Consider the following 10,285-nt stretch of genomic DNA (forward strand, 5'->3'; position numbering starts at 1 on the left):
GGGAAAGAGATGCTATTTTTAAATTTAAAAAAATATTAAAACAAATCCTTGGGAATATGCCTCTAGGAAGCAAAATCTGGAGTTGCCTTAATCCCTAAGGTTGACCCGAATTAATTTTCTTTCATAAAAAACCCAAAAAAACAACCCACCCAACCAACTTGTCCAAATAAACATCTCTATTTCTTGTTAGGAGAAACTGCATTTAGGTTAGCATTAAATTCAGCCTTCTTTAAAAGATGGGAAAAAATAAAGATCCAAGTTAATTATTTCAATAAACTGGGAAATTTTCCATTTTGGCAGTGTTCTGTTAAATAACAGTCAGCTACAATGGTAGGCCTTAGCACATCTGTTCTGAAAAACACAGGAAGAGGAAATACAGTGTTTATCAGTCTAAATATAGTTGGATTAGACGACTTCTTTCAGTAAAATGGTCAGAGATGGTGGCTGATGTATGCTGGGCCAGATTTTTAGTTGCTGTAAATATTACAGTTCCGTGTATTCCAGTGGTTATAATAGTATTTACAGCCCATTGAGGAACATCATCTCTTTGCAGAATATAAAATTTAAATTAAACCATGTACTGTGGGTCAGCTAATGAGAGGTGCGGAGTACCCACATTTCCTTTGGGCTACATGCACATTGTAAGCCTTTCGGTTGTGCCAAGGATGAGAAAAATCTGGATGGGTTCAGCCTGAAGAGAGCAGTTCTATGCATTTATTATTGCTCTTAATCTGTTATTTCTGTTTGAACAAACAGAGTCTGTTAATTACGAGTTTATTTCATGTTTACAGCATGTGTGTATTTGCACTGCATACTGGGAGAGAAGGAAACTCCTTCTGAAGGCCTCCTGCATCAGGACTGACAGGAGAAGCATTGGAAAGAGCTGTCAGCATCCTGGTCTGTTTTATCTGTGAATTGTGGTGGTGGCTGGTGGGAACTCAAATCTGCTGGTAACAGTGGTTTAGCCCAGATTCATCTCAGCCAGCCTTAGGCTGCTGTGCTCCTTACGTAGGCGCCCAGGGCACACTTTAGAGTCACCAGAGGGAAATAGAAGGCATCTGGTGGGTGGAGGGGATATGGCACCTTCTCATTCTATCAGTTACATACAGGAAACTTCCTGAACTTAAGCACATCAGCAAGTGTCTTAATCTATGATGAACCTGAGCATTGCTGTGCTCATCAGCAGTGTGCCCCTGCAGCCTGGCTCCCTCTTGTAGCTTACGCAGACCTGGAAGGTGTTCTGGAAGCCACTTGGACTGAGCTATGTTGACAGTGGGGAGGGAAGGGGCAAGAAGGTACATCTGCCCTGGGGTGAGTGTCCATCTGGGGCTTTGTTCATTTCCCTGCTTGGTGAAGAACTGTGTGTAGATAAGCCTGTGGTATGTTTTCTGTATTTTTGTGGGGCTTCACCTCTTAGGTTTGAGCTAGTTATGAGCCAGGCTTCAGTGATTGTCATTGACAGTGAGATGAAGAAACTCTGATCTTCCTCGGATGTTACCTGTAGGTAGCTGGTTTGTTGTCAGTCTTCATGGGGAGCACTGTTTCAGAATTCAGCTGTGAGCACCGGTTCCTTTAGAGCTGAGGTAGAGCTTTTCTCTTCATCTGCTGTTTCTGTCAGGAGTTCCTGATCTGATAATGCTAGTCACTGCTTTCTCTGGAATTAGGCTAAAGAGAGAATAAAGATGATCCTCTCCCTCTCCATTCTGGCACAGGGCTAAAAGAAAGCAAGCAGTGTCACAGCCGGGTGAGGCATCCACCGTCACTGTATCATGCTGCTTTATGGCATGTTTTGCTCTTGCCTCTGAGTACAATGAAAGAGCCCGGCTCCATCTTAAACAGTGCTGTCTTCCCAGTATCAGCCTCTCAATGACCCCAAGGTTTGTGTTTGTTGTAAAAAGAAAGTCAGACCTATTTCTCCCTGGAGGTTTGAATGAACTAACAGAGTGCTGGCTTGTAAGAAGTGGAAAGAAGGGAAAATGCAGAAGCTTGAAGGCTCTTAACTTTTGCTTGCCCTGCAGAATTCACTTACCTAAAAGTTGATAAGCAAAACAAGTTTTACTCTTGCTGTTCTGACAGAACAAGTAAAGTATTGCAATCACTCATTTTTAGCACATAGAAATCTCTGCTTTGTTGTGAAAGCAAAGGAGAGGAAAGATATCTAGTACCTCATGATTAGAATTTAGTGGATTATCTCTAAAACACTATAGTAAATGAGGCCATTCCCTTTTTTAACCTTGTCCAGTACCATTTTAAAAACTGTTTTTTTCATGACATTATATGCAATATAGTGTCTGGCTGTAACGTTGATTATTGGGAAGGAAACGCTTGCGATGTCCGCACATGGCTTGAAATAATTTTTCTAATGCATGATTTGCTGATTTTGGGCAAATGCCTATTTTCTTCCTGCTCACCAAGGAACTCCTGAGGTAGGCAAATGCACTCCCTTCTCCTCTACAGAGCAGAGAAAGCATTTCTAGAGACCATACAAAGTGATTCATGGCCTTACACAGCCCTCGTAGGCCAGAAAGCCCAAAGATGCAGACTCTCTCTTCCTCCTCTGGTTTCCTCTGAAATGAGAGCACAGCAGTAACAACTCTGACAACTAGTCTCTGGCTGCTGAGTAACCAAGCTGTAGTTTAAGGTGGGGAGCATTTTCCCTTTTGCACTTAATGGAGTACGGTGTATTCAGGCTGGATATCAGTATTTGCTTCTGTAAATATGACAGTATCAATTTGTGTCCTCCACCTGAGTCCCATATCTGTCTATATTCATATCTCCCAAGGAGAGAAGATAGTCTTTAAGCTTCTTTAATATTAAATATCCCTGCCCTAAGCTGAATGCACAAAAATAGAGTGCAATGAAATATAGCTACTTTCTTTGATTTAATTTATTTTTTCTTGAAAAACAATTTTGCCTACATTCAGTAGTAATGAAAAGATAGTATCAGTGATCAGAGAGCAGTAAAACTGTTGAGAGTTTTTTGTAATGCCTGGGATGATCGTGTAAATTAGAGATGGAAAGGGCTAGTAGAGGGCTCGGTTCCTTGCACTGAACAGTGCTGGGTTACGCCTGTATTCTCCATCAAGCTGGTGATATCCTAGGATAAGTAAATTTACCAAGTAGCATGACACAAACTTACCAGGTCAAGTTACTTGAGGTTTGATGATGTATGAAGACTCTGTAGGAAAAGATTTTAAAATGAAAGTTGTAACAGAAAGTGAAAAATCCCCTCAATAGCTACTTATACACACTCAGTAGCTCAAATTTCTGTATTGTTTTCTTTTAAAAAGGGAGATTTTGAAGCACAGGCGGGTCACAGCCAGTATTTTCAAGTTTAACGATTGGAGCTCTTGGGGATTTTTCTCCTTCTGTGGTGGAGAGCATCTGCACTTTTTCAGTGGATAGTCATTGCAAAACTGACTTACACAACATTGTCAGATGTAGACTGGTAACTGAGGATCCCGTAGCACTTTTCATGAATTAAGGTGAGATTTGTCTGATTGCGTGATGATGTCTGCATTTGGGCAAGACACCGTCACTAGTCAGTATACCTAATGAACGCAAGCCTGCTCATCTTACATACCTGGAGTTGGTCAGACAAACTGCACCCGAAACTCCATTGACTGTTACACATGGCTTGCAGGCAGACACTGACACTACAGACATCTGAAATTAGGCGAGATGGATGTTCGCCTGGGAGCGTGCTGGCTGGATTGCAGCGCTGATCTTTGTGTTGTGGTTAGCAATGGTACTTACCTCTGCTTCCAACTTGATGCTTGTGGGGAAGCATGAGGGGTTTTTTTGTTTTGTCTTGTTTTCTTTTCCTTTTTATTTTGGAGCAGGTAGCACTACAGTGGTGGATAAAGTAACTGATTGTTGGTTATAATACTGTGGCATAAAAATGATTTCGAGTTTCTCAAGTATTTTAGAGATAAGGTTACTATATGAACATTGGACTGTGCATGACTTAGAATGTGTTAAGACACATAATATTTGTGTCCCAGTTGATGAAAGTATTTCCTTATGCTTATTCAATACTAGGTACCTATCATGAAACTTTCCCTAAAGAATCTGCTAGAATGACAGAAGATTCAAGTCTTCATCTGTGATACGAAACAATCAACCACAAGAGCTCCATTATGATTTTGAAATGTTCTCCTCGCCTCTAGTTCCAGCTTACAAAAGCTTTTCCAATTTTGTATAGTTGGCTATCTGCATGTATGCTTACAGTCTGTACAGAAATGCACTAAAATGAGTTGCCCTACCTGGGAAGGCTTTATATTGTATAGAAAATGTGGCACTAGGTACTGCTCTTCATGTGCACAGGAGAGTTAACAGGTGTCAGTCTCGTTTACAGAAATGATGGCGCTTTGCAATTTTCTATAATATATTGCAATATATTTAAATGTCCTGTTTGACATGTGAAATGAAATTAAGTTAATGCATTGTTATGTATTTGAAGTATGAGGAAGACGATTCACTAACGACCAGCAAGGTTTTTAGAAGGTGTCCAGTACGTAGCTGTCTGTGTGATCTGTCTGATGTATGTGATGTTAAAGGAAGCAACAATACTGTCGCTGTTTAGAACGAAGAGTTTCTTTTGAATGATGCAATAGCTTACAGTGTCTTTCCTTTGTAGCTGCCCAATGTGGTGAAGGGGAAGCAATTCTTGAAAAAGTTCAAGATAACTGGTTAACTGTGAATGGGCCTAATCTTTCGTGAAACCAAGAAAATTTTTGGACACACACAGGACTTGAATACTCAAAAGGATTGGAACTTAGTGTTGTGCCAAAGTTAAACTACTGCAGTTGGCAGAAGTTCTGCACTGTAAATAGAAGACTGATTAAAAGACAGCTTGTTAAAAAAAAAAAAATCAAATTTTAATACAGTACATTTTTATTCTGATACATGATGGAAGCATTCTGTTTTAGACTTTTTTGAAGAGGCTTCAGTGACCACTAGATTTTGTCCTCTTATATTTTGTTTGGCCTAATACTATATGTTCTAGTAAGATGGGCTTTATTGCCTGTGTTCTTTGATATGTGATTAAGCTTATAGCTTTGAGTGACCAAACATTTTACAGAGTAAAAGTTCTTAGAAACAGTATAACATATCTGATATTTCTGTGTCTTATTTATCAGGCTCTGCACAAACTTGCAAAGTTGTGCTGGACTTGTACAACTCGTATATGGGAACGCAGCATACTTCTGGATATTACAAACAAAAGCCTTTGTGGCAGTATGGATCTTGTCTTTGGATTTATTTTTGTTATTTTTTCTTTTTTGAGGCAAAGAGACAAATGGATGCTGCTTTAAAATATTTGTAATATTGCCATTATTGCTTTCCATAGCAATCATTGCTTTTGCTTCAACAGATAAAGGAAATAAATCAGAGACAGAAAAATCCTAAAAGACACTGGTAGAAGAAAGGATCATGTGGGAACTTCTGAAAATAAAATTTGTACCAAAAATTTGAAAACAGAAATAATGGAATAAATGTCTCCTTACTGAGTGCGTGTGGTTTTAAGGGGTGGTGTGGAAACCAGGAGCCATGTCTGTATGAAAATGTCACAAACCCGATCTTCTCAAATGTCTTGTTTCCTGCTACACAAAACTGAATTTCACCAATTGCTCAGATGCACTGAATTTGGAGAACTGGGTTGGCTGAACAGCCAGCGTGAGGTCAGCTTCATGTGCGAGTCAGTACAGCTGCTTGTTGCTGAACTGTTCTGCTGTGTCAGCAGGCCAGGGACGTTCATGTGATTTTTCTCATTAAGGCAGATGCTCTTTATTATCACATTGAAAATATTTGAGGTGGGAAGACTAGGGGTGAGTAGGAACCACCTCCCTGCTGAAGTCCCTGTCAGTTGGACACCACACTTGGCAGGTGCTTTTAACACGCGCCGCCTTTTCAGAGAAAAAGGGCCTGAGATGAGCACTTTAATTGAGCTCTGCATCGCTCTGGCAAGCCTGACTTGCCATCGCTCACAGAAGCTCCCCACTGGAGGCAGTGGCACTGTCTTGCATCAGCGTGACTCATCACACCTGTCCACTTCGACTGTTGCGCTGCAACTGGAGGGGCTCAAGACCCGGTCTTCCCTGCAGGACCCGGCATCATGCCTGCACACCTGTCTCCGCCTGGGAAAAACATGTTTAAGGCGATAGAATTGTTCCTGTGCTGTAGCTTATGTCAGTCCTGAAAAATTATATCCCTAGCTGACATAGTGACCTATGCACAGGCCTGGAGATAAGCGCTAGTGGTCAGTACAGCTTGGTGTTTGGCCAAATATTTTTGTTTGGTTCTATGGGAAAAAAAAAAAGGGGAGGGGGGAAGAAAGAATACTTATTCAAGAATCCGTCAACTAATGAGGGAGTTATGAAGAGCCCTGGATTATGCACGCAGTCACCTTTTTTTAAACAGTTACCTTTTTTGTTTACAGTGTTGCCAGTGATTCCAAAATGCTGCAGTTCAGTGCATATTTTCACAAGAGACCAGCTGGCCTTGTGGGTTGTTTCCCCTCTCTGAGCCTCCTTTTCCCAGCCCCTTCCATCTTCTGTTTGTTTTCATAACAATACTGTCAATTACTATTTTTAAGAATTTAAAATGCCAAGCCACTTTGTGCACTGCCTTATTTTTCTTTTTATGCCAGAAAGTCCCCTCTAGAACGATGTTAAGTTGCTCCCTGTGGGCTTGGTGTTACTTTGAAATGCTGCTGGTGGTGGTCTTCAGTCTGTCAAATGGTGGTTTCTAACATTTTTGGTTGTTAAATGACATGTTGCACTTCAAATACTGTAAAATGAAACCTTTGAATATATTTATATGTTTTTACTGCTATAATGTTGAACTATTAGCATTGTGACTAATTCATCTCCCATGTGTGTTTCTTTACAGGCTCAGTGCTGAGCTTATGTTTATTACCTTAAAATATTTATTGGGTAGAAGAAAGAAAAGACGGAAAAAAGGAATGAAAGTGTGTGTCGCACCTAGTTGATTTGTGTCTTTGGGTGAAAATAAAGGTCAGTGTTGGCAGTAATTCTCCTCTTAGTGATTTTCAGTTTTCCTAAATGAAAGCCAAATAGGAAAAAACATAATTGCAGTGAAGCCTTTCTTAAGGGACTAACATGGAAGAGGGCCCACAAAATAGTCTCTAATAATGACGTGTTCTGAACCAAAGGAGATGGTACGAACAATACTGCAATTGTAACTGCTCTCAATCCTGCAGTTTCTTTCCAGCAGCTGGCCAGAGCCTCCAGGTGAAGTCCAGCTGCAAGGATTTCTGAGCAAGCATCACACTTGGCACCCACAAAGTGCAGAAACAGAGGCTCATGGAAGCCCTGTGAGGGAAATGGCTCATCATTCTCCTTAGTGACACCACAAAGTTAAAAACTGCATCGCTAATGTATGTTTTATGGTGTTCTTTGTTCTAAATTCATTTCATTCGCAGTGATTTGGGGATGGGAGCAATTGTGGGCAAAGTCCATTCTTGGTTTCTGCATTTTGTTTGCATTTGTTCGTTGAGCAGTGCTTCACCTCATGCTTTCTGCAGGCATTGATACTTGTACAAGGCAAATATGAAGCCATAGAAGCTGAATTTAGTAGCAGTTTCCACTGGTCCTTTCCAGCAGTGCAAAAGCTGCGTGAGAAGATGAGGCACTGGAGAACCAAGAAACAGTTCGGTTGTTGCCCTTGTGGAGGCAGCCTCCTGTGCCAGCCTCCATATGGAAAAGGAGAGCGGGACTGGAAAAGCCCACAAGTTCTGAAGGTCACTCAAGGGCAGTCCTGAAGCCCTGGGTATATTTCTTCAATGTAGCATATTTTTTTTCTAATTCTTTAGATTTGTTTCTCTTTGTTCCTGCAAGACAGCAATATTGTAGGAAGTCAGCTCAGTTTAATGGATGTTATTACAATAGAGGTCTACAGCAGCCAAGGCTGCTTAAATGGTGTCCTAGAGGAGTTGCCCGCCAGCGTTACTTAGTCCTGCGCAGTTCTGGAAACCGCAGTAGTAAAGTTTTAACCTAGAGAGGCAACAAATCCGCTGTGGTCTTCATGGCCTGGTTTCATCACAAGTAGCAATTAAGCAACAAGCGTAACTGTGGCCAGGGGAAGTTAATGAGTTTTCAGAAAAACTGATAAAACTGAAAAAAGGGCAAAAAAGGAGGCATACAAACTTCACCACTCCCAACAGCGAGTCTGTTGGGGGTTTTTCCAGGTAGAGCAGTAGATCAGAGATACTGCCCTTTACGATGACTTCTGCATCCACCTGGTATCCACAGACCATCAAGATACAACCTTGGTGCTTGTACTACATGGCTGGGTGAAGCAGTTCAGACGGGATTCACATCAGTACTGGAAATGTACAGCTTGCATGGGAAGATGACTGCTTTAGGATTCTCCCCAGCACGGGATCACCACCTTCATTCTGTCTTTCCAGAAAGCTTTTTTCCTCTTCTCTTTTCAACAGCATTCTGGTCAAGACCAAGGGCATGCTCATTCTGTTCATCATTTATCTTACTAGACAGAAAATAGTTGCAAAACCCATTAATAGCTGAACACATCTGTGCGTAGTGCAGTCTTTTGGCAATAACTACTTTACTGGGTTTTGTGAGGCCTGAGGGGGAAGGATTATGGCCTAGTTAATACGGCTTGCCAGGGGTTTGAAAGGTTGTGCTGTCTTAAGGTAGAGCAAATGAACCATCTTTTGGGGGATGTGTCTTCTGTCTGTCCTAAGGACCCCTAAAAAGCTTTTGGCTTCTGTTAACAACAAACAATTCTTACTCTTTGATTTCCATGACGCACGACCCCTCACTTCACCACTCATTTTTGTTGTGTCTTAGTAGAACCATGGGATGGCTTGATAATTTATAAAGAAACCAGATTCTATAGTTGTACTCTTCTAGAGAGAGGAGAAAGTGAAATAAGGTTCCCTGCCTGCTGGACTCAGTGGCTGGTTGGAGCAGTGCTGCTGCTCTGGTTGTCTCCACCTCCCCAGCCATCTCTTCCTGGCTGGTTTCTTGCCTGATGCCCTCCTCCTGCTCAGCTGCTGGCCTCTGCGCTCTCATGTCCTGGTTTCAATGTACTCTCCTCCTTCTGCGGAGCATTAGGGTGCCGACAGACTTTTCCTCTTTAGGAGTAAAGAGACATTTTAGTTCCCATATTTGCCTTTGCGCAGTCCTGGTTTTACCTCCTTCAGTGACAGATCTGGATTTAGCAAATGTAGCTTCCTCTTGGTCACATTTGGATGAACTGGTTTCTCAGCTAGCTTGATATGGATGGAGGTTCACCCCAATTCTACCAGCACTTCTTTAAAGATGTACTGAGCTTGAGACAAGTATTCTTTTTCTGAAATTTAGGTCAGTAGCTTCTGGGAGCTTTGGCTCAGGGGGGTCAGTGTTTTGCCCCTCTCAGTGTGACCACTTACTATTCAAGGAGGATTGCTCTTGTGCTCTGCAGCTGCATCTCCAACCATCATAGTAAGATATGCTAGAGCTCATCTGAGCTCATCAGAGCTTTAACTGCAGTTTTGTTGGCAGTTTGTAGTAGTGATAACCTCTGTATGCCCCTAGCCATGAAATGCTGTTATTTGTATTACCTTCCTGTTAGTCATGGACAATATCCCCTCATGTGTGACACCATGCAAAGAGGATGAAAGATGGTGTCTGCTGAAAGAACTTGCAATCTAAATAAAAGGCAAGAGACAAGGACACAGCGAGGCAATGTCAGCAAATAAGGAGCTGCTTCTCTTTTCATGAACATGTTTAGGGAAGAGCCTATGTTATGACTGTCAAAAAAGAAAACTAATCTTCCCTCAAGGTATGAATATGTCACAATATCTGGAAGAATCCACTTCATGATTCAGGACCCACCCATCCTTTGAGGAATGCTGCTTGTGGGTCTTACTGCCTGTGGATCTCTGACACCGTTTCCCACAGCGTTCTCCTGGAGAAACTGCTTACGGCTTGGATGGGCATACTCTTCACTGGGTAAAAAACTGGCTGGATGGCCGGGCCCAAAGAGTGGTGGTGAATGGAGTTAAATCCTGTTGGCAGCCGGTCACAAGTGGTGTTCCCCAGGGCTCTGTATTGGGGCCAGTTCTGTTTAATATCTTTCTCAATGATCTGGACGAGAGGATTGAGTGTGCCCTCAGTAAGTCTGCAGATGACACCAAGCTGAGCGGGAGTTTGCTCTGCTTGAGGGTAGGAAGGCTTTACAGAGGGACCTGGACAGGCTGGATCGATGGGCTGAGGCCAATTGTAATGGGTTCAACAAGGCCAAGTGCCGGATCCTG

The sequence above is a fragment of the Cariama cristata genome, unplaced genomic scaffold (assembly GCF_000690535.1).
Source record: "Cariama cristata isolate BGI_N322 unplaced genomic scaffold, ASM69053v1 scaffold28592, whole genome shotgun sequence".
NCBI lineage: Eukaryota > Metazoa > Chordata > Aves > Cariamiformes > Cariamidae > Cariama > Cariama cristata.